The sequence below is a fragment of the Desmodus rotundus genome, chromosome 2 (assembly GCF_022682495.2).
Source record: "Desmodus rotundus isolate HL8 chromosome 2, HLdesRot8A.1, whole genome shotgun sequence".
In the NCBI taxonomy this organism is placed as follows: domain Eukaryota; kingdom Metazoa; phylum Chordata; class Mammalia; order Chiroptera; family Phyllostomidae; genus Desmodus; species Desmodus rotundus.
This window is the reverse complement of record NC_071388.1, coordinates 81,566,060-81,589,087: the sequence shown is the minus strand read 5'-3', so window position 1 is coordinate 81,589,087 and position 23,028 is coordinate 81,566,060. Positions and strand designations below refer to the sequence as shown.

General features: G+C 37.7%; 1 protein-coding gene across 4 annotated transcripts in view; it reads right to left on the bottom strand.

Annotated features, from left to right (window-relative positions):
- ZPLD1 (zona pellucida like domain containing 1) overlaps positions 1-23,028 on the bottom strand; it is a 276,647-nt gene that overhangs the window by 104,576 nt on the left and 149,043 nt on the right. Inside the window, exon 1 of one of the 4 annotated variants that reach the window (XM_045185955.3) lies at positions 5,433-5,493. The exons of the other annotated variants lie outside the window; for them this stretch is intronic. The gene's annotated coding sequence lies outside the window, so the exon portion shown is untranslated. Of the gene's footprint in view, positions 1-5,432; positions 5,494-23,028 lie in introns of those variants that run through there. 4 annotated transcript variants of the gene reach the window in all.

Below are 23,028 nucleotides of genomic sequence, written 5' to 3'. Positions count from 1 at the left end.
GCAAATGGTGAAGAGGCTACACTAAGCCTAAGTGAATTGATCAAGATCTAATCATAAGAATAATTTATGAATGAATATTTTAAATTCCAGGATGTTATCAAAGAGTTAAAAAAAAAAAAGCATAGTATGAAGTCAAGCTATTTTATTACTCCTTTTTAATGAAGATGGTTAGCATGATATCTCAGAACCAAGAAATCGAAGGTGACCTAAAAATATAGGAAATTTTAGGATTAATAATCAAACAAACTTTTATCAACTACAAAGACCTAAAGAACTAAAATACACTTCCATCCAAATGGCATTTATAGACATATCACATATAACTTACTTAGCTCTATCAGCATTGTCAGCTTTGACACATGCAATGAGAGATTTTTTTTAAATATTCTTACTGTCAGAAATAATTAACGAAATCGTATACAGTTAAGAACCTCAGAAAAATGAAGGCTGTGCTCACCACCCAGACATGGACTCCATATTTCAGTATGGCCCTCATTATGCATCTCAGCAGAGTCTTGATGATATCCCGCAAGGAAAACATGCTTCTAATTGATTCATCTCCCAAACCAGCCCCAATTCTTCTGTTGGCAATTACAGCAAACAGAAAGCTGTGTAAATTATTCACAAAAAAAGTGTTGAATTACTTTAATACTGACACTATTCTGCAATTCTTCACTGGAGATTAAAAGAAGCAAAGAAACTGGAAAATCAAGAAAGAGAATGAAGGTCACATAAGAAAAAGTAACTAAAAGTTTTTTAGCGCATCCATTCATTTGTCCCATGAATACTTATTGTTCATTTCCTACTAGACAGGAAATAGTTGCTAGAGATACCATGGAGAGAGGAAACAGACATGGCCCCTGTTTGGCAGGGCTTACCATTTGAATGTGAGAGAAATTCCTTAACTCTACTTAATTATTTTTATTTTTAATATATTTATTGATTATGCTATTACAGTTATTAAAATTTCTCCCCTGTACCCGCCTCAACCCTGTACCCCCCATTCCTTCTGGCAATCTCCCCCTTAGTTCATGTCCATGGGTCATGCATATAAGTTCTTTTGCTGCTCCATTTCCTATACTATTCTTAACCTCCCCATGACTATTCCATGCCTACCAATTTGTACTTCTTAATCCTCATTCTCTCCCTTCCCCCTTCCAACTGATAACCCTCCAAATAATCCCCATAGCTAACATTCTGTTTCTGTTCTGCTAGTTTGTTTGGTCTGTTTTTTCAGATTCAATTGTTGAGAGTTGTGAATTTTTTTGCCATTTTAATGTTCATAGTTTTGATCTTCTCTTTCTTAAACAAGTCCCTTTAACATTTCATGTAATGGCTTGGTGATGATGAACTCCTTTAGCTTTACCTTCTTTGAGAAGTACTTTCTCTGCCCTTCCATTCTAAATGATAGCTTTGCTGGACAGAGTAATCTAGGTTGTAGGTCCTTGCACTTCATGGCTTTAAATATTTCTTGCCAGTCCCATTAGTCTGCAAAGATTCTTTTAAGAAATCAGCTGACAGTCTTATGGGAACTCCCTTGTAGGTAACTATCTGCTTTTTACTTGCTGTTTTTAAGATTCTCTCTTTATCTTTAAACTTTGGCATTTTAATTATGATGTGTCTTGATGTGTTCCTCTTTGTGTCCATGTTGTTTGGGACTCTCTGTGCTTCCTGGATTTGTATGTCTATTTCCTTCACCAGATTGGGGAAGTTTTCTTTCATTATTTTCTTCAAATAATTTTTAAATTTCTTGCTCTTTCTCTTCTTCTTCCAGAACCCTGTAATTGCTTTTAAAATTAAGAATAAAGAACAAAATATAGCAAAGACAAAATTTCATTCCTCTTCCATCCCTTTTCTTTCTAGTCATCAGATGCTGAGGCTAGAATCCAGCAACCATGACCTCATAATTGCCCCTACTTAAGGGTTATTGTAAAGATTAAATGAGTTAATCAGTGGAAAACACAATGTAGAACACTTTATGGCATATAGTAGGACTTCATTAATGTTAGCAACCTGTTGTTATAATAGTTATAATTTCCATCACAATTTTTCACTTGTATTCTTTAGCAGTTAAAGCAAAATTCATAAGAGTTAGTGACAATCACAGTGTTTCAGTAACAACCTCAGTGCTACAAGTCCTAGTAAGTAAAGAGCTAGCTCACTAACAGACACTCTGTATCAGAGTTCTTCACATATGCAAGTTTAGTTTTACCTGTCATAGGATTGGGCAAGTCTGCTCTGGATAACTGGTGGCATATAAGACATGGGTGGGCACTGTGGACAGTAGACAGGCCCACAGCACACTTGACTAGTCCAGTTCCTGCTTTTGCTTCTAGAGCCCACATGAACTCCTCCACGGTAAGCCAGGGCTAAACAGGGCACCTACAGAAAGTACCACAGAAAGAAAAAAACACTGGTCCCCAGAGGTTGTATGAGACATCCATCCTTCTTGGGAAACCCAGTACATTTGGATGAAGGATCTGAGCATTTCTAGACTTTCTACAGAGCAGGCACTAACATATTCACACACACACAAAACCCTGACTTGTGCCTGTTACTTTGATGTTGTTGTTACTCCTCAATTTATGTGGTTAGAATATTCCAATTCTACTGCTCCTTAATGACTTCGGAAACTTTTTAATGAGTAAATATATTTTAAATGTATTATTAAAGTGTTTTAATTCCTACCTATAGCTTAGAAGCAGCAGCAATGATTTTCTCACTTATTTTCAATAAAGAATAAACCTTATTTCCTTTCCTGGAAAGTAAAAAGTGCTTAGGATTAGTTTTATAAAAGATAAGCTTTACTGTAATGAAGCAATTCCCCATCCTGCATTATTTTTGGCACACTGATAATACTACTTTTAATTTGAGCTATGATTTAGTAACTATACTCGCAAAGAATATTGCTTTCTAATAGTTGTCTCCAGGATAATATAAATAATCTGGGAAATAGACTCAATGCTTGAGCAAAAAATGACTACTCCTCAACTAGGGGAAGTTTGAAAGTTAAAGTTAGGCACTCAGAGCTCAGTGTCTAGCTGTTGGTCTCCTGCTAAACTGAATGATGTTTAGTAAGTGACTTTTTAATAAACATGCTGAGGTATGATTCCCAGTGAGCACTGTTCTTCAAAACAAGATTAATATATTTGAAAACGACTTATCTCAATGAAGTTTGTTGTTACTCAAGCCTTGATTAGAATTTATTTTGGAGATCTTTTTAAATCTAGTTTATAAACTACACAAAACACCAGACCCCAATGTAAATTATATGGTCCTATCCTGACTTTCAGTGTAACTATCAAGGTTAGTTCACAATCCCCTCTGACTTCAGAAGCACAAAACCCCCTAAGTAAGAATAACCTCCTCTGGTGATGTATGTGTTACATTAACTTGATGGGGGGAATCTCTTCACAATGTATGCAAATATCAAATCACCACATTGTACACTTTAAATATCTTACAATTTTATTTGTCAACTGTACCTCAATAAAGCTAAAAGAAACTGTTCAACAAAAAGGAAAAATATATATCCTCTGCTGAAACTTATCAGGAGGAAATTCCCTAAAAGATGTGTCTAATGAGAGGTGCAACAATGTCTTGAGCATTAATGAGATAGTTATAATATGTTTTAATCTCCTGATGATTTTTAAGTATAAATCTCTCATTTCTACAAGCTTGAAAATGTGCCTTACAGAATACGTATAATTTACATATTTCCATTGGAAACATGAGTTTCAACAAGGCTTACACAAGGAACTGCTTTTTGGAGTTGGTCATTTTGAATTATGACTGAATAATTGTAAAAATAGGCAATTGCTTTACATAGCCCTTTGTAAAATCCTTTGTTAAGATTTGCGGTTGGGTATTTTGCCTTAAACAAAAAAGTCAAACCAGTGGCTTTCCCCAGATCTAGCCTCCTCTTCACAGCCTTTCTTGACTTCAGGTTTGGTATGGTGGATTTTGCAGTGGGTTGTCTACACATGGTAGTCTGTGTATAGATAGAGTTGTTATTTCCTGGAAACCCTGAGTTAGTTTTAAGTTTACAAGTTTTCTATTATTTCTAAGAATCCTCACACAGAGAGACCCAAGTAGGCTAAAAATCAAGCTGACTATGGAGGTTATATTCTCTCGATGTATTTGATGAACTCCTAGTAACTCTAAATGGGAAAGTGATTTCCTGAACTGCGATGCAATGTATGTACTGATCTGTGTCTATCAGGAAATTCTGAAAACCATATATTCAATGAAAAGCACATTTTCTTAGAAAGAGGCTCATTCACAAACAACCTGAATAGACTTTTTTCCAAAGAACCTGCACATGGCTGACAGGTACACAAAGAAGCACTCATCACTGATCACGAGGGAGATGCAGTTCAAAACCACAGTGAGACATCACCTCACACCTGGTAGAATGGCCAGTTTCCAAAGGACAAGATCTAACAAGTGCTGGCGAGGATGTGGAGAAAGAGGGACCCTTGTGCACTGTTGGTGGGAATGCAATTGGTCACTAGGAAATTGGCAGCCACTAGGAAAAACATTATGGAGGTTCCTAAATAAATAAAAATAAAAATACCATATGATCCAGCAATCACACTTCTAGGTATAGATGCAAAGGAAATAAAATTTCCTTATCAAAGAGATTTTTATTCCCTGTGTTCATTACAGCATCATGCACCATAGCCGAGACACAGAAACAAACTAAAAGTCCATCACTGGGTGAATGGATAAAGAAAAGGTAATGTAAAAAAAAAGATCAAAAAATATCCCCCCAAAACAGAAAATATGGTCTATATGTATACAATGGAATAGTACTCGGCCGCAGAAAAAGAAGAGAATCCTGCCATTATCAACAGCACGGACGAACTTAGAGGGCATTATGCTAAGTAAAATAAGTCAAACAGAAAAAGGAAAATTCCATATGATCTTACATAAGGTACACTCTGAAAGAAATTACACTCAAACAGAGATTAGGTAGATGGTTGCCAGTGGCCAGAAGGCTGGGGGAGAGGGAAATGGATAAAGATGGTCGAAGGTTACAAACATCCAGCTATAAGATGAATAAGTTCTGGGGATGTAATGTAGATAACGGTAACTATAGTAAATAGTGCTGTATTATATACTTGAAAGTTGCTAAGAAAGTAGATCTTAGAAAATGTGTGAGCGTTGCTAGATGTGTTAACTAACATCACTGTGGTCATGGTCTTGCCGCATACACTCCAGCAAGTCCACACACTGTACACTTACCTTACACAATTGTGGATGCCAGTTAGAGCTTAGTAAAGTGGGAACAAACAAGAAAACACAGAAATGGGCTCAATCACATAAAATAAGGAGAAATAATTATTTGAGCTTCTATCACAGTCCTTGAATCAGACGGTTTGGTTCAGAGGTCTGGGGCATGATAACTTTGTCACAAATACAAAACTCACCACTGTTTGCCCATAAAAGTCAGTGGGTCCTGGCTCCACCCGGGAAAGCAGAGGACAGCCACATCAGGGCTAACCTGTTATAGACATATGGAAGATGTATGAATTAAGCCTTCTGATGATAAAGAAGGAAGCAGGAGCTGGAAGACAACCAAAAGCAAACAGCTTTCCTTCTCTATACAGGCATGTATGCAAAATAAATCGTTCCTGAGATAGTGATTAATGTTGTATATTTTCCTACTTCTCCTCCCAATAAAATTAAATTAACGTACATCTAGTTACTTATGAGACTGACTTCTTACTGCCTTCTCAAAGGCTAGTTTACTATTTATGAATGTGGTTAGCTGCCGTGCTTTTTATATCTCCTTAATGGCCTTGATAATGGCAAAGACATTAGACGTTATTGTGGCTTCTCCATTTAATGGGCTTTCTCTTAGAATCCCTGGGGCCAGGGTGAGTGGTGATCTGACAAACAGACCCATTTCTGTGTTCCCCACTCTGTTTTCTCCCCATGTCTGGTAGGGGTGGAGTCCCTGCTGCTTTTAATACAGCAGCCCATGTGCACAATGCTGTTCGTCACGGGCACGTTGATCTGAAGTGACACTTTCGGGAGATGTAGTAATCATCTAGTGTAGAGAGTTGCTGGCATTCTGCCTCATAACTTTATGTAGCTTCATACACTGTCACTTCAGCTACATAGTATTGGTATTGAATTACAAGTCTCTTTCTTTGAATTCTTAACCAAGATTGGACCCTGTTTACATCAAATGGTGATGTGTAGATGTCAATGTTAATAAACTGTCGCTGAGCCTTATTCCTTTGCTCTGTGATTGAAGTGTTTGAGGTAATACCATAAAAAAAAATGTGGGAGTCCGGCAAAGTCCCAGGTATCCTCCTCATTATCTGAGTGCTCTGGTTGAGATCTTTAATCTCTAGATCTCAGATTCCTCCTCTGTCAAATAATTAAAGTAATTGTCTGCCTCATAGTGTAATTGTGGGGATGAATGCTTACACAGTTAGAACATGTAACACACGATAAGTAAAACAAATGGTAGCCATAATTAAATATTTTCAATTTTACAACTACTAATATATCAATAAACTCAAAAACTCTATAGAACTAATTTACAATTACAAAAATATTGATAAACTAGTAAACTCTATAACTTTAATTTATTATAAATATGATATATCAATCATATGTATTATGTATTTTCTCAATAGTCACCTAACTCAGATGAAAAATAGTTAAGATTTCATTATCTTGAATGTGCTTTTAGAAGACTGCTGGTAATTGGCATAATGTAGCAGAGAATAAAAATAATTCAGAATAGAAAGTACTTCACAGCTATGTCTAGGTGTTATCAATGCAAGGCTCACAAATGCTCAGTTTTATAAAGATAACCACAACCTAGAACCTATTGTGGTGGCAATAGGCAATGGCATGCCTAGCCATTGTAACTAGGTACACAAACTTCTAATTTTAAAGTACGAGTTTGCTTCTGTATCACCCTAAAACATACTTTCATATTTTCAGGTACCAGATTTCAAAGATACTAAGTTTTATAATATTGTATATTATATATAATTATAATAATTTAGGCTAATCAGAACATACTGTAGACTTTGTCAATCTAATAAATGCATCCTAGGTAGTTTCCATGAATGTAATCTTCAAAATTAGGAAAACTCGTATTCCCATACAAAAAGATACAGCAGTCAGTGGGTTGATATTCCAAATCCCTCTCCAGCACATTATCAGGACTTCCAGGGGTAGAGGGTGGCATAGTGATGGGACAGAGGGAAGATTGCTGCATCTTTCCTGAAAACTTTCCTGTTATTGGGATGTCTTTCCTCTGACTTACACAGCAACTGAGGCAGCTAAAATATAAGACTATGAGTTTGAATTTAAAGAATGACTGTTTAGTAACAAGACAGACTGAGATAATGTTCAAGAAGACGGACAGTTCGGTTTTAAATGAGTGGTGAAAATCCTTCTGAATCATCTTTCATTCTAGGAAGAGGACAAGGCCTTGCCCACCCCAACCAAACGGCGTAACGTGGACTTTGCTGAAGAAGGGGAGGTACTGAAACTCAGACCCGACACAGAGAGCTCAGGGAAAGTATAGTTGGTGGTGGAAAAGAACAAAGTGGACTTTCTTGATGAGTTGCTTAATAAAGATAAGTCTGTCCCTATGTCAGTAATAAATTCACATTGTTATGAAATATGATCAGTGGGCCAGCACAGGACCAAGATGTGTGTTCTCTCATCTCAGACTAATCGGTGTGGTACAGCTGTTTACACACAGTAAGACAGTCAAGTGAGAAGTCACAGCGATGGGGCCTGACACAAAATCTACCCGCTGGGCAGACACAGGACCCAGGTGTGAGGACAGCACAGTCTGGGAAGGCCAGGCATGGTGGCCAGGAGCTCATGAAATCCTAACCACAAGTGGGTAACTTACAGGTTCTGAATTGCCAAGGAGTATGAAATATGCCAGTAGGCAGTGAAAAACAGTAGTGAGAGAATCCAGAGGACAGTGACATTCTAAAACCCAGATGGGCACTAGGCATCAGGGAGCACTGCTGGGTGTTAGGAACTGGCCTTTATCTCCAAGAGGAAAGCAAAGCTCCAGGTTTTAAAGGGTGTCTGGGGAAATGCGGAATTTTAGTACAAGGCGTGAAATGGCGATCAGTACAGAAGGGCAGTGCCATAAACCGAGGAACATAGACTGACCCTGGACTCGGGAAATCGGGCGCAACAGACATGTTCGCTGTTAGAGGAAACTGTGATGTAAGAACCATGTGAGAATGTTAGTGATGAGAAGAGAACAGATGTTCCGGGTGAGTTTTGAAGCAAGAATGTCTCAGTAACTGTCTCCTCACCCAGGATAGTAGTGAGGAGGGTGATCTAAGCAAAGACCCAGCCGAAATGGGAGAGACAGACTGGAGCTCCTACAGTTCTTTGCTAATTACAACATGTTTTTTAATTGAATCCATTGCAGTGACATTGGTTAATGACAGTACAGTTTCCAGGTATACAATTCCATAATTCATCACCTGTATATTGTACTATGTGTTCACCACCCCAAGTCAATTCTCCTTCCATCACTATTTACCTCCCTTTTATTCCGCCCCTTTCCCTCTTCCTCTCTCCTACCTTCCCACCCTCCTTTCCCTATGGTAATCACCATACTGTTGTCTGTGTCTATGAGGTTTTTTTTTTTTTTTTGCTTAATCCCTTCAGTTTATTCACCCAGCTCAGCAACGCTGCTCCTCTCTGACAGCTGTCAGTCTGTTCTCTATGAGTCTGTTTCTGTTTGTTTGTTAGTTTATTTTGTCCATTAGATTCCACATATGAGTGAAATTATATGGTACTTGTCTTTCTCTGACTGGCTTATTTCACTTAGTACAATAATCTCCAGGTTCATCCATGCTGTTGCAAATGGTAAGATTACTTCTACTGTCAATTAATATTTGTTAAAGGAGACAAAAACATTCAATGGAGTAAAGATAATCTATTCAATAAATTATCTTGGGAAAATTAGACAGATATGTGCAAACAAAATAAAAGTACATCACCTTCTTACACCATGTACAAGGATAAACTCAAAATGAATTAAAGACTTAAATGTGAGACTCATAACCATAAAAATCCTAGAAGAAAATGCAGACAGAGAAGTCTCAAATATTTCTCATAGCAATATTTTTCTGATATATCTCCTTAAGCAAGGGAAACAAGAGAAAAAAATAAATGAATGGGACTACATCAAACTAAAAGGTTTTTTGCACAGCAAAGGAAACCATCAGCAAGATGAAAAGACAGCCCACAGAATGGGAGAACATATTCACCAATGACACATCGGGTAAGGGGTAAATTTCCAAAATTTATAAAGAACTTATAAAACTCAACACCAAAAAAAAGCAAACAATCCAATTTAAAAATGGGCAAAGGACCTGAATAGACACCTTTCCAAAGAGGACATACTGAGGCTAGCTGATAGGCATATGAAAAGATACTCAATGTCACTAATCATCAGTGAAATGCAAATTAAAACCACAATGAGATATCATCTCACACCTGTCAGAATGGCCATCATCAATAAATCAACAAACAACAAGTGCTGGAGAAGATGTGGAGAAAAGGAAACACTTTTGCACTATTGGTGGGAATGCAGACTGGTGCAGCCATTGTGGAAAACAGTATGGAGTTACCTCAAAAAATTAAAAATGAAACTTCATTTTTGACCCAGCAATTCCACCTCTGAGAAAGTATCTGAAGAAACCCAAAACACTGATCCAAAAGTATATATGCACCCCAATGTTCATTGCATCATCATTTACAATTGCCAAGATATGAAACCAGCCCAAGTGTCTATCAGTAAATGAGTGGATAAAAATCTTTAGTACATTTATATAATGAAATACTACTCAGCCCTAAGAAAAGATAAAAAGAAAAGAAGAGAAAACAAAACAAAACAAAACAAAAAAGCGATCTTACAACATATGTTTACAAAGGAACCAGGATACGACCTATCTGGGAAGGTAGGAATGGTATCTAGGGATTGAGCAATCTGTGGCAAATGAGGCAAATAATAGATCTGAAATGACAACATCCTACATGTGGAGAGATCAGTGGGTTCACTTGTGGAAAAGCTGGGTCAAGCAGAGGAAGGGGGGTTGACATGTGAGTCAATGTAGGTGGTGTGACAACTACACAGAGCCATTGCATGCAGCTACAATGATGAATATGCTACATCATCTGAGAATGCTGGAGAGAACAGCATCTATTTAAATCAGAAGAAAAAAACCCAAGGAAGCTGAGCCTCTGAAAGACACAAACCTTCAGCGATTCAGTGGTTCTTAAAATAAGTCAAGACAGACCTCAGACAGGGGTATGTAAACATGGTACAAACACATTCTCAGAAGTTAGCTGTGTATACAGGCCCTGTTCCTTCCCTTCTAGAAGCTTCTTACTAGCCCTCCAAAGCCTGCTTCTTGGTACACTCAGACTATCCTCACCCCGTCTTGCAGTAAACTTGAAGTTCTAACACATTCCGGGGTCTCTTTGGTATGAAGCTGTGGTGTGTTTGGGGGGGGTGTACATATGCGCGTGTGGGTGGTGTGGAAAGCTGGTGAGAGAAGCAGAGGAAGTCTGGGTGAATTGAATACGGCCATGATCGGTAGCATTTCATTTTCCATAATTTTGACAATGCATTAATCCATTTATAGAAGCAAGCTTGTGTATTGATGGATGTATGTCAATGTTAATGATCAGAAAAACAAAACCATGTGTGAGGGTGGAGACTGAGACACTGAGATAAAATCAAAGTGGGCACTACCACAGAGACATTTTGGAAGGAAGAGAATGTTACTGTGTTTCAGTGGGGTGCTTATTTGCCATGTCTAAGTAAAGCACTGAGAAAGAAGGGAAATTTTTTCCAAATTTCAGGGCTCTCATAACCAATATCACCATGTTAATCATTTGAGAGTGTGAAAAACGCTCAAAATTTGATGTTTTTTTCTAACTGAAATGTGTCTTTGTCCAATGATATCTTTATTTTTATCTACACTGGTATTTATGTTTGCTATTAAATATCCTTCCTTACAAATAGAAATATTATGAGTTTTTTTATTATTAATGTGTTATTTACTTTCAAGAAATTATTCAGGTTCATCTGCTTTAGAGACCACTCCATCTTTAGAATATACAATATGTCACCAAAAAGTATTTTAAAAATAACTGATCTGTACAAGTGTAACACAGAGAGGACCTAGTAAAGTTTAGAAAAGGAGAAGCTTATTTATTTTAAGATGAATGGTGAAAAATGAGAAATATAATGAAGTGGTAATGTACAGAAGTTGCTATATTTTTAATTTAAACTAAATAAAAATGTATTTAGTTATGGTGTAATCTGAAATGAGAAGAGAATATTAGAAGAGATAGTAAAGCAAATGCTATAAATCTCTTTTAAAGAAATTAAAGAATTTTCAGGAACATGTATAAAGGACCCGTGGACAAAACGAAAGGTGGGTAGGATCAAGTGTGGGAGGTGGAGATGGCTGGGGGGGCAGGAATTGGGGGAAGGGGAATGGAGACAATTGTACTTGAATATCAGTAAACAAATGTGAAAAAACAAACAAAAAAAAGAAACTCAGAGGCATTCATACATGGAATAGACTGACAGATCTAAGAAGGGAGGGGAGTAGGGGGCCTGGATAAAAGAAGGTGAAGAGATTAGCCAAAGAATATACATGCATACGCCATGGACACAGACAACATTGTGGTGAAGGCTGGGGGAGGGGGGGGCTGGGGTTGGGTAGAGGTGGGCACAGGGGAGGGGAAATGGGGGATATCTGTAATAGTGTCAACAATAAAAAAGAAATAACTCTTCAAATAAATAAATTGACTTATTGTTTATGAGGTAAAAATTAAGAAATTAAATAATTTTTTTAAATTTTTATTGTTATTCAATTACAGTTGTATGCCTATTCTCCCTATCCCTCCACCACACCCCAGCTGAACCCACCTCCCTCCCCCACCTCCACCCTCCCCGTTGATTTTGTCCATGTGTCCTTTATAGTAGTTCCTGTAATCCCCTCTTCCCACTGTCCCCACCCCACTCCCCCTGGCTATTGTTAGATTGTTCTTAACTTTAATGTCTCTGGTTATATTTTGTTTGCTTTTTTCTTCTATTGCTTATGTTCCAGTTAAAGGTGAGATCATATGGTATTTGTCCCTCACCGCCTGGCTTATTTCACTTAGCATAATGCTCTCCAGTTCCATCCATGCTGTTGCAAAGGGTATAAGCTCCTTCTTTCTCTCTGCTGCGTAGAATTCCATTGTGTAAATATACCATGGTTTTTGGATCCACTCGTTTGCTGATGGGCACTTAGGTTGCTTCTAGTACTTGGCTATTGTAAATTGTGCTGCTATGAACATTGGGGTGCACAGGTTCTTTTGGATTGGTGTTTCAGGGTTCTTAGGGTATAATCCCAGCAGCAGAATTGCTGGGTCAAAGGGAAGTTCCATTTTTAGTTTTCTGAGGAAAGTCCATACTGTTTTCCACAGTGGCCTCACCAGTCTGCATTCCCACCAACAGTGCACTAGGGTTCCCTTTTCTCCACATCCTCTCCAACATTTGTTTGTGGATTTGTTTATGTTGGCCACTCTGACTGGTGTGAGATGGTACCTCATTGTGGTTTTAATTTGCATCTCCCTGATGGCTAGTGATGCTGAGCATCTTTTCATATGTCTCTGGGCCCTCTGTATCTCTTCCTTGGAGAAGTGTCTGTTCAAGTCCTTTGCCCATTTTTTAATTGGGTTGTTTATCTTCCTGGAGTGGAGTCGTGTGAGTTCTTTACATATTTTGGAGATCAGGCCCTTGTCTGAGGTATCATTAGCAAATATGTTTCCCCATACAGTTGGTTCTCTTTGTAATTTGGTGCTGTTATCTTTAGCCATGCAGAAGCTTTTTATTTTGATGAGGTCCCACTTGTTTATTCTTTCCTTTATGTCCCTTGCTTTAGGGGACATGTCTGTGAGGATGTTGCTGCGTGGAATGTCTGAGATTTTCCTGCCAATGTTTTCCTCAAGGACTTTTATGGTGTTACAACTTATATTTAAGTCTTTTATCCATCTTGAGTTTATTTTCATTTATGGCATAAGTTGGTGATCGAGTTTCATTTTTTTGCACGTAGCTGTCCAGATCTCCCAACACCATCTGTTGAAGAGGCTGTTTTTGCTCCATTTTATGCTCCTGCCTCCTTTGTCAAATATTAATTGACTGTAAAGACTTGAGTTTACTTCTGGGCTCTCTGTTCTGTTCCATTGGTCTATGTGCCTGTTTTTATGCCAGTACCAGGCTGTTTTGATTACAGTGGCCTTGTAATACAGTTTGATATCCGGTATTGTGATCCCTCCTCTTTGTTCTTCTTTCTCAAAATTGCTGCATCTATTCGGGGTCGTTTATGGTTCCATATAAATTTCTGAAATGTTTGTTGTGTATCTGTGAAATATGTCATGGGTACTTTAATAGAGATTACATTGAATCTATAAATTGCTTTGGGTAGTATGGCCATTTTGATGATGTTAATTCTTCCAATCCATGAGCATGGTACATGCTTCCATTTGTTTGTGTCTTCCTTAATTTCTTTCTTCAGTGTTGTGTAGTTTTCTGAGTACAGGTCTTTTACCTCCTTGGTTAGGTTGATTCCTAGGTACTATATTTTTCTTGTTGCTATATCAAATAGGATATTTTTCCTGATTTCTCTTTCTGCAGTTTCGTTGTTGGTGTACAGAAATGCCTTTGATTTCTGAGTATTGACTTTGTATCCAGCTGTTTTGCCAAATTCATTTATTAGGTCGAGCAGTTTTTTGGTGGAGTCTGTAGGATTTTCCATGTACACTATCATGTCATCTGCAAACAGTGACAGTTTCATTTCCTCCTTTCCAATTTGGATGCCTTTTATTGCTTTTTCTTGTCTGATTGCTGTGGCTAGGACTTCCAATACTATGTTGAATAGGAGTGGTGAGAGAGGGCATCCTTGTCTTGTTCCTGATCTTAGTGGGAAAGCTCTAAGTTTTTGTCCATTGAGCGTGATGTTGGCTGTATGTCTCTCATATATGGCCTTTATTATGTTGAGGACTGCTCCCTTTATTCCCACTTTGCTGAGTGTTTTTATCAGAAATGGGTGCTGTATCTTATCAAATGCTTTTTCTGCATCTATTGATATGATCATGTGATTTTTGTCTTTGCTGTTGTTGATGTGATGTATTATGTTTATTGATTTGCGAATATTGTACCATCCTTGCATCCCTGGGATGAATCCCACTTGGTCATGGTGGATGATCTTTTTAATGTATTGCTGGATGTGGTTTGCTAATATTTTGTTGAGAATTTTAGCGTCTATGTTCATCAGCGATATTGGCCTGAAGTTTTCTTTCTCCCTTGTGTCTTTATCTGGTTTGGGGATTAGGATGATGCTGGCTTCATAAAAAGAGTTTGGGAGTCTTCCATCAGTTTGGATTTTTTCGAATAGTCTGTGAAGGATAGGGGTTAGCTCTTCCTTAAATGCTTTGTAGAAATCTCCTGTGAAACCATCTGGTCCAGGGCTTTTGTGTGTTGGGAGTTTTTTGATGACTGCTTCAATTTCATCTGCTGTTATTGGTCTGTTCAGGTTTTCTGCTTCTTCTTCATTCAGTTTTGGAAGATTATATTTTTCTAGAAATTTGTCCATTTCACCTAGGTTTTCAAATTTCTTAGCATACAGTTCTTCGTAGTAATTTCTTACAATCCTTTGTATTTCTGTGGTATCAGTTGTAATCTCTCTTCTTTCATTTCTAATTGTGTTTATTTGGATCCTCTCTCTTTTTTTTCTTGATGAGCCTACTTAAAGGCTTGTCGATTTTGTTGATCTTTTCAAAGAACCAGCTCCTGGATTCATTGATCCTTAGAATTGTGCTTTTAGTCTCTATGTCATCTAACTCTGCTCTGATCTCGGTTATTTCCTTCCTTCTGCTTGCTCTGGGCTGTCTTTGTTGTTCCTCCAGTTCTGGTAGGCGTAGGGTTAGGTTGTTTGTTTGAAATGTTTCTATCTTTTTAAGGTAGGCCTGTATTGCTATGAACTTCCCTCTCAGGACTGCCTTTGCTGTGTCCCATAGGTTTTGGGTTGTTGTGAGTTCATTTTCATTTGTTTCCAGAAAGTTTTTGATTTCTTCCCTAATCTCGTTCTTGACCCATTCATTGTTTAATAGCATGCTATTCAGTCTCCATGCTTTTGAGTGTTTTGGGTTTTTTCCTTTGGGGTTGGTTTCTAGTTTTAGTCCCTTGTGGTCAGAGAAAATGCTTGATATGATTTCAATTTTCTTGAATTTGTTAAGGCTTGCTTTGTGTCCTATCATGTGGTCTATCTTTGAAAAAGTTCCATGGACACTTGAAAAGAATGTGTATTTTGCTTCTTTGGGATGAAAAGCTCTATATATATCAGTTAAGTCCATTTCCTCTAGGGTGTTGTTAAGTGACACAATATCCTTGTTGATATTTTGTTTGGAAGACCTGTCCATTTTTGATAGTGGGGTGTTAAAGTCCCCTACTATAATTGTGTTGCTGTCAATATCTTTCTTGAAATCCTCCAAGATTTTCTTCATGTATTTGGGTGCTCCTATGTTGGGTGCATATATATTTACAATGTTTATGTCTTCTTGGTGGATTCTTCCTTTGAGTATTATGAAGTGACCTTCTGGATCTCTCTTTATGGCCCTTCTTTGGAAGTCTATTTTGTCTGATATGAGTATTGCTACCCTTGCTTTTTTTTCCTGTCCATTTGCTTGGAAAATTTGTTTCCAGCCTTTCACTTTCAGTCTGTGTAAGTCTTTTGTCCTGAGATGGGTCTCTTGTAGGCAGCATATGTGTGGGTCATGTTTTCTTATCCATTCAACTATTCTGTGTCTTTTGATTGGAGCATTTAATCCATTTACATTTAAGGTTATTATCGATAGGTAGTTATTCATTGCCATTTTTTCCTACCTGTGTTCCTCTGTCTTTCTCTTTTCCTTCCTTTCCTTAAAGCAGTCCCTTTAGCATCTCTTGCAGAGCTGGTTTGGTGGAGCTGTATTCTTTTAGACTTCTTTTTGTCTGGGAAGCTCCTTATTTGGCCTTCTATCTTGATTGAGAGCCTTGCTGGGTAAAGTAGTTTTGGTTGCAGGCCTCTGGTTCTCATTACTTGGAATATTTTTTGCCATTCTCTTCTGGTTTGGAGCGTTTCCATTGAGAAGTCAGTTGCTAACCTTATTGGGGCTCCCTTGTATGTTACTTCCTTTTTCTCCCTTGCTGCCTTTAAGATCCTCTCTTTGTCTTGGAGATTTGCCATTTTAATTATGATGTGTCTTGCAGTGGGTCTCTTTGGGTTCCTCTTGCTTGGGACTCTCTGTGTTTCCTGGATTTAGGTGGCTTTTTCTCTCCTCAGATTAGGGAAATTTTCCATCATTACTTTTTCAAACAGGTTTTCTATCCCTTGCTCTTCTTCTTCTCCTTCTGGTATTCCTATTATACGGATATTGTTACGTTTCATATTATCCTGCATTTCCCTTATTACCTCTTCATTCTTTCTGAGCCTGTTTTCCTTTTCTTGCTGTTTCTGGGTGTTTTTTTCTACTTTGTCCTCCAGCTCACTGATCTGATCCTCTGCTTCATCAAGTCTGCTTTTCATTCCTTCTATTGTGTTCTTCATTTCAGAAATTGTATTCTTCATTTCCTCTTGGCCTTTGTTGATAGTTTCTATTTCCTTTTTCATGTTGATATAGTTTGAAGTGAGTTCATTGTAGTTTCCCTGTAGTTTCTGGTAGTTCTCTGTGAGCTCAGAGAGCTCAGTGAGCTTCCTCATAACCATTGCTTTGAACTCAGTATCTGATAGTTGACTTGCCTCTTTTTCAGTTAGCATTCTTTCTGAGGCTTCCTCCTTTCCTTTCATTTGGGAATTGTTACTTTGTCTTCCCATTGTTTGTGAGACTCTTCTTGTTAGCCTCTGCTTCTTAAATTGATCTATTCTGACTCCCTGGGTTTATGGTATGAACTTCTATGGTAGAATGACAATGGGGTTCAGTGGTGCTGTCTCCTTAATCTCCTGTGCTCACTGGTCTTGAGCTGACATTTATGGGTGTAACACAGTCTAACTCTGGTCTTTTCAGCACTCCAGGTTTTCTTGTCTCACCGTCTGATCTTTCAATGTCCTCTATCTTTGGTCTCTGATTTTCATATATGCTGGAATACTGTTGGCTATTCACTCTGCTCCTCAGATCAGCTAAGTATTTCACTGGCGTTGAGGGGAAGTGGACTCTGCTCCTACCTATCTCGCCGCCATCTTTAAATAATTTTTTTAATTAATGTTAAAATATGATGTCCCTCCAAAAGGTATCCAGCCATGTAATATGAAAAATAGAGATATTTATTGAAGGTATAAGATACAGGAAACATTGTACATAAGACAATGACACCTCAGTCCTTTTCAAAGCAGGCACCTTGGGACCTCAGTTCTCCCAATCACCATCAGCTGTCCTGTCTTATTTTCCTGATAGGCAGTCTGAAATCTCTTCTCTTTCTTTTTTTTAAATTTTCTTCACTGATTTCCAATTACAGATATCCCCATTTTTCCCCCATTGCTACCCCTGCCCTGCCCATCTCTTTCAAACATGATTTTAGTTTGGGGGAAAACCAGAAGTCACAGGCACCATATCTGGGCTGTAGGGGGGCTGAGCCACCTGGTTGATTTGATGTTTTACCAAAACACTCTGCATGAGACCTGATGCATGAATGGGAATATTGTCATGAAGAAGCTGTCAATCACCAGTTGCCCATAGCTGTGGCCTTCTGAATCATCCAAATAGTTTCCGTGAAAGAATGTTCAAGCCTAACACAAAATTTGATGCAGATTCTTTGCTCCACTCACTCAGTGATTTTTGAATGTGATAACCACATAGTATACATGCTCACTCAACTTTGTCTACCACCTGCCCTGACTAGTACAGTGGAGTCATCATTGTTCATGCATGTCCATTCCAGTCCACTCTCCTTGACTGCCAGGTTACATAAATGTCACACAAACTGTTCTCATCATATTAACGATAGTTGGATGTTTTCTGGACAGACCTCATATACCCAGTGGAACTATATAAAGTACTATATCAGGATCCCTATATTTCCTGGAATTGGAGGCAAAATCTCCAACACATTCAGAGAGAAGAATCAAAATAAAAATATACCATAAAAAGTATATAAAAACTTAATTCTCACTAAAGTGTAAAGACAATAAATGAATAAGCATAGATTAAAGGAATAATTAGGACAGAAACCCTACTAACAGCAAGAGAAAGAGAAATTCTTTGTCAAGGCAAATATTACCTTCTTTGTCACTTTGCTCTGGGCTAGCCCTGATGACCTGGAACTCAGGGACACTGAGGGGCAATGTGCAATGAGGGTAGATACTCTTGGCAACAATTTGATTTCTTAAATGCGAATGAGTAATGTCTGCCCACATATTTATTATTCATTGTTATTCAACCATAAACAAGTATAAAATCTTCTGACATTAAAATGTATTGGTTTACTCTTTATTCAATACCTCAAACTATGAAGTTTCCAGCATGATGTCTATCATAAATAATTATTAGGTTAAAAGTGGTAGCAACATAGCCCGGGGTGGTGTAGCTCAGTAGAGTGAGTACAGGCCTATGAACCAGAGTCACAAGTTTGATTCCCAGTCAGGACACATGCTTGGGTTGCAGGTCAGGTCCCCCAGTGGGGGACGAGCGAGTGGCAACCACACATTGATGTTTCTCTCCCTCTCTTTCTCCTTCCCTTCCTTTCTCTCTAAAAATAAATAAAATCTTTTAAAAAGAAGTTGTAGCAATATAGAATTTAAATATGCAGAAATCATGTTTTTGTCATTGATTTTCATGTCAAGAGAAGTTTATAATGGTTTCTCAATATATATTAGAATTGCCTGATGGGGACAAGGGTAAATTAGGTTGAACAAAGAATCAGTGAGAAAAAATAGAGTGCAAGTAAATATTGAAAATATAACTTATAAAATACATTCATCTTCTTTTCCAAGACATATGGCAACAGTTTTACTTGGAATACTGGTCAAGGAATTAGTAAGATTATAGATTTTATTTTAAACTAACAAGTAGTTCTAATTATATGGAATTTCATAAGGTTTTTTTTGTTGGCATATCTAAACAACAAAATCAATATGGGTCTTTATTTTTTTAGATTACCCTGAGGAATTCTTTCACTTGAGCCTCTTTGCTGCACAAGGTTTCCACAGAATTAGCTAGCCACAGACTGTAGATCTCACCCAATCATTGCCCCCAGGGGTGTTGCCTGGGATGATGCCTGGCTTGCTGTAACCTTTAGAGAAAGCTTCTGAGAGGTTCCAACACAAGCAGCATGTGTGAGACTCAGAAGATTATCCTGATTTCTGGCTGCAAGCACAGGGATCCAAGCTAACCCTGCTTAGACTCAACTCCAGCAGACAGTCTCTTAGGAGGCACTAAGGATTCTGAGTTCTGTGCGAGGTATGGGTTCTACAAATCCTAAAGACATTAGGAGATTGTTACTCAAGCTTACTGATTCTGGTTTTCTAACATAAACATATGCCTTTTGATTGAAAAGGAGAAATTATGTTAGGTCACCAAAGAGGACTAAAATAGAATGGTCCTCCAATGATATGTAAATCCCCATTCAGATAAAATGCTCCACCACCCCTGAGGAGCTTGGAGGCAATACGATGAACAAGGCCGATAATATTAGCACTGATAACTCAAGCAAAGTTTTATGACATAAAGAGTACTTGAAAAAAATAATAACTTATGAAACTGGACAACTTACTTTCCATCTTTGATCTCTAAGCATCACATCCAGAGAATGACAGAAAAGATAGGACAATTGTGAGGCTTAAAAGATTCCAATCATGACAGTTACATATGTGAGAACCAACACAAAGGTGGTGCAGGTAGTGCCAGAAAGGAAAAACTATCTTAGGTAAAATTTTACTAGGCAATAAAAAGTGTAACTCTAAAAATTAAATAATATCAATAAAATATAAAATTGTGTTTAAGGAGAAATGTAATGCTCAATTCCATGTTAGAATGAAATTTTATTTCTGATCTCGAGCCCAGGTTCACAGGATACATTAGGTTGGAAGGTACACAGCAGTGTGAAACTAAGAGGCATAAATTCATGTGGCAGAGACAAGGATAAAATCAAGATGATGTATCATTTGTTTCCTTCCCCAGAAGTAAGAATAAAGGTCAATCTATCAAACACTTAACAAATATTCAGTTAGTTCCCACTGTGCTTTCAGCAGTGCAAATTAGCAGCTCGGCAACCGTTCTAATTTTAACCGATTCTACTGGGAGACAAAGAAGATTCTTTTCTGTTGACTTTGGATTAATTTATACGGTTATACCTACTGGAAAAATGAAATCAGAAATTCTATTCTTAATTCCACATCTAATGTGATTGCGCATATGTGCTGTCTCTCTTATTTGGAATCCCAGTGTTACGCAGTCTGCTTTTCCAACATATGGTTGATGGAAAGTGCTTCTGTGTTTCAGTAATCTATTCAAAAAAGAAAGCTCATTTATGGCTCAAAGATGAATCTAACACTGGATCACAGTGTGTTGGTTTTTAGCTTTGCTATGACTACTCTTCATTGTGAAAAGGAAAAAATACTCAAAACACTATCTTGCTGAATAATAAATGAGAATGATTCATTTCCGTTTGTTTTCTTTATGAATATAGTGGCTTATGGAAAGGACAAAAAGTACCCACTTGGCTTACATTAGCTTTTGATAACATTCAATAGATTCATTTCAAAGTAGATTTTCCCACGATACTGGTTAGAGACAGTGCAAATCTCCCTGCTAAGTGGTTACCAAGACTGTGAGATTGAAAAAGAAGAAAAATTATCCACAGCATGAAATAATGGTTCTTAAAATGCAAAAGTTCAAGCTAATTTCTAAGAATGTTTGGAGACAAAGCAAAATTGGAGAATATAGTGTTTTGTTAAACAAAAGCAAAAATCTTTAGTCGGTTGCTTGAATGGATGTTTCCATTGGGATAATGTTAATGAAGAGAAATGAAGGCAGATTAGAGGAAGAAAAGATGTTTCCTTTGTAGATTTAGAGTATACTTTGCTTTACTAAAAGGCAGATGAAACAGAAAAGAATTTCAAAAGCGTTCCCATGACAAATGTTTAAATGTAATAGCTGACCCTTCTTTGAGCTTCTTATTTACTTACATTTAAACCAGTTTTCTCTAATTGGAATAAAGCTCCATATGGAGGGAATACACAGAAAATTCAAATCCAAAACATATTTTTCATTAGAAATATTTGGGAAAAACTAAGGACAAAGTAGGATTTTTTACCACTATAAGCAGTACACAGCTGAGAATAAACTTTGACCCAGCCTAAATCTAGAAAAATATGATAAATTAAATAAATAAACCAGATATCCGACCTGGCTAACCCCCTCACCACCTACAACCCTATTCAAATATCACCTTCACAACAAAGCCAATGACGACCACCCAATTTAACACTATAACTTACCCCCTCCTTGGAATCTTAATCACTTTATCTTGACATTCTCTATTTTCTTTATTCCATAGCATTTGAGAGTTGAGAACATCTGCAGCCACAGAGCTTACCCATAGCAGTGAGACCTGAGGCCCAATACAAACAGGACATGGGACATTTTTGCTCCAGAAGATAAGGTTGCATATAATAATAACTTCAATCTTTGCTTCAGGTGATGCAAACTGATTAAGCCAGGTAGTATACTTATTTGGGCAATTGTCTCTCCTATTAGGCAATAGATTGTTCACACTTACTAAAAAGGACTCTACTTTTTGAGAATCTCTATTGACCCAGACTATTATACTACAAACTTGCTCCAATTCCAGTGGATTCCCCACCATGACAGACAAGTCTTGAGCCACCTGATCCCAGGCTCCGATCATTATAAAGACCCTTCACCAATCTGCTGCCTTTTCAGACACTACTGAAACTCTGTCAAGGTGATGTTCTCCATTTTACTGCATTAAGTCAAACAAACTTAACTTTGCTTAATCAAAAGGTTCCCTGTAGCCTTTTGGAGAGTCAGGAGTCAGCACATTTATCACTTACAGGCATACTATACTTTACTTTTCATTGTTGCTGCTTGCTTTAGGTCTCTTTCAACTAGGAACAAGTTCCATGACAGCAGGGATTTCTTCTGTTCATTGATGTCTTCTAAACACCCAGGACAGTGCCTGCAACTCGGCAAGTACTCGACACACTGAACACTGAGCCCAGTAGCAGCAGGGTTCCCATTCCTCTCAGCGACACAGGGACTGCTTTTTTTTTTTAAATTTTAATTTTTATTGTTATTCAGTTACAGTTTTGTGCCTTTTCTCCCCATCCCTCCACCCAACCCCAGCTGAACCCCCCTCCCTCCCCCACCTCCACCTATTTATAAAAGCCACTTGGACAGCGATTAATGGATGCCAGAACTATTCTTAATATATAAATATATATCAACTCGTTTAAAACTCACCATGATACCTAGGAATAAATTTAACCAAGGAGGCAAAAGACCTATACTTGGAAAACTATAGAACACTGAAGAAAGAAATTGAAGATGATACAATAAGTGGAAGCATATACCGTGTTCATATATTGGAAGAATTAACATCATTAAAATGTCCATACTAGCCAAAGCAATCTATAGATTCAATGCAATTCCTATTAACATACCAATTGCGTATTTCACAGATATAGAACAAATATTCCAAAAATTTATATGAAAGCAAAAAAGACCCCAAATGCCCTCAGCATTCTTGAGAAAGAACAAAGTTGGAGGGATCACAATACTTTTTATCAAACTATACTACAAGGCCAGTGTAATCAAAACAATCTGGTACTGCTGTAAGGACATACACATGGATCAATAAAGCAGAATGGAGAGCCCAGAAATAAACTCATGTCTCCATGGTCAATTGACATTTGACAAAGGAGGCAAGAGCATACAATGGAGTAAGGACAGTCTCTTCAA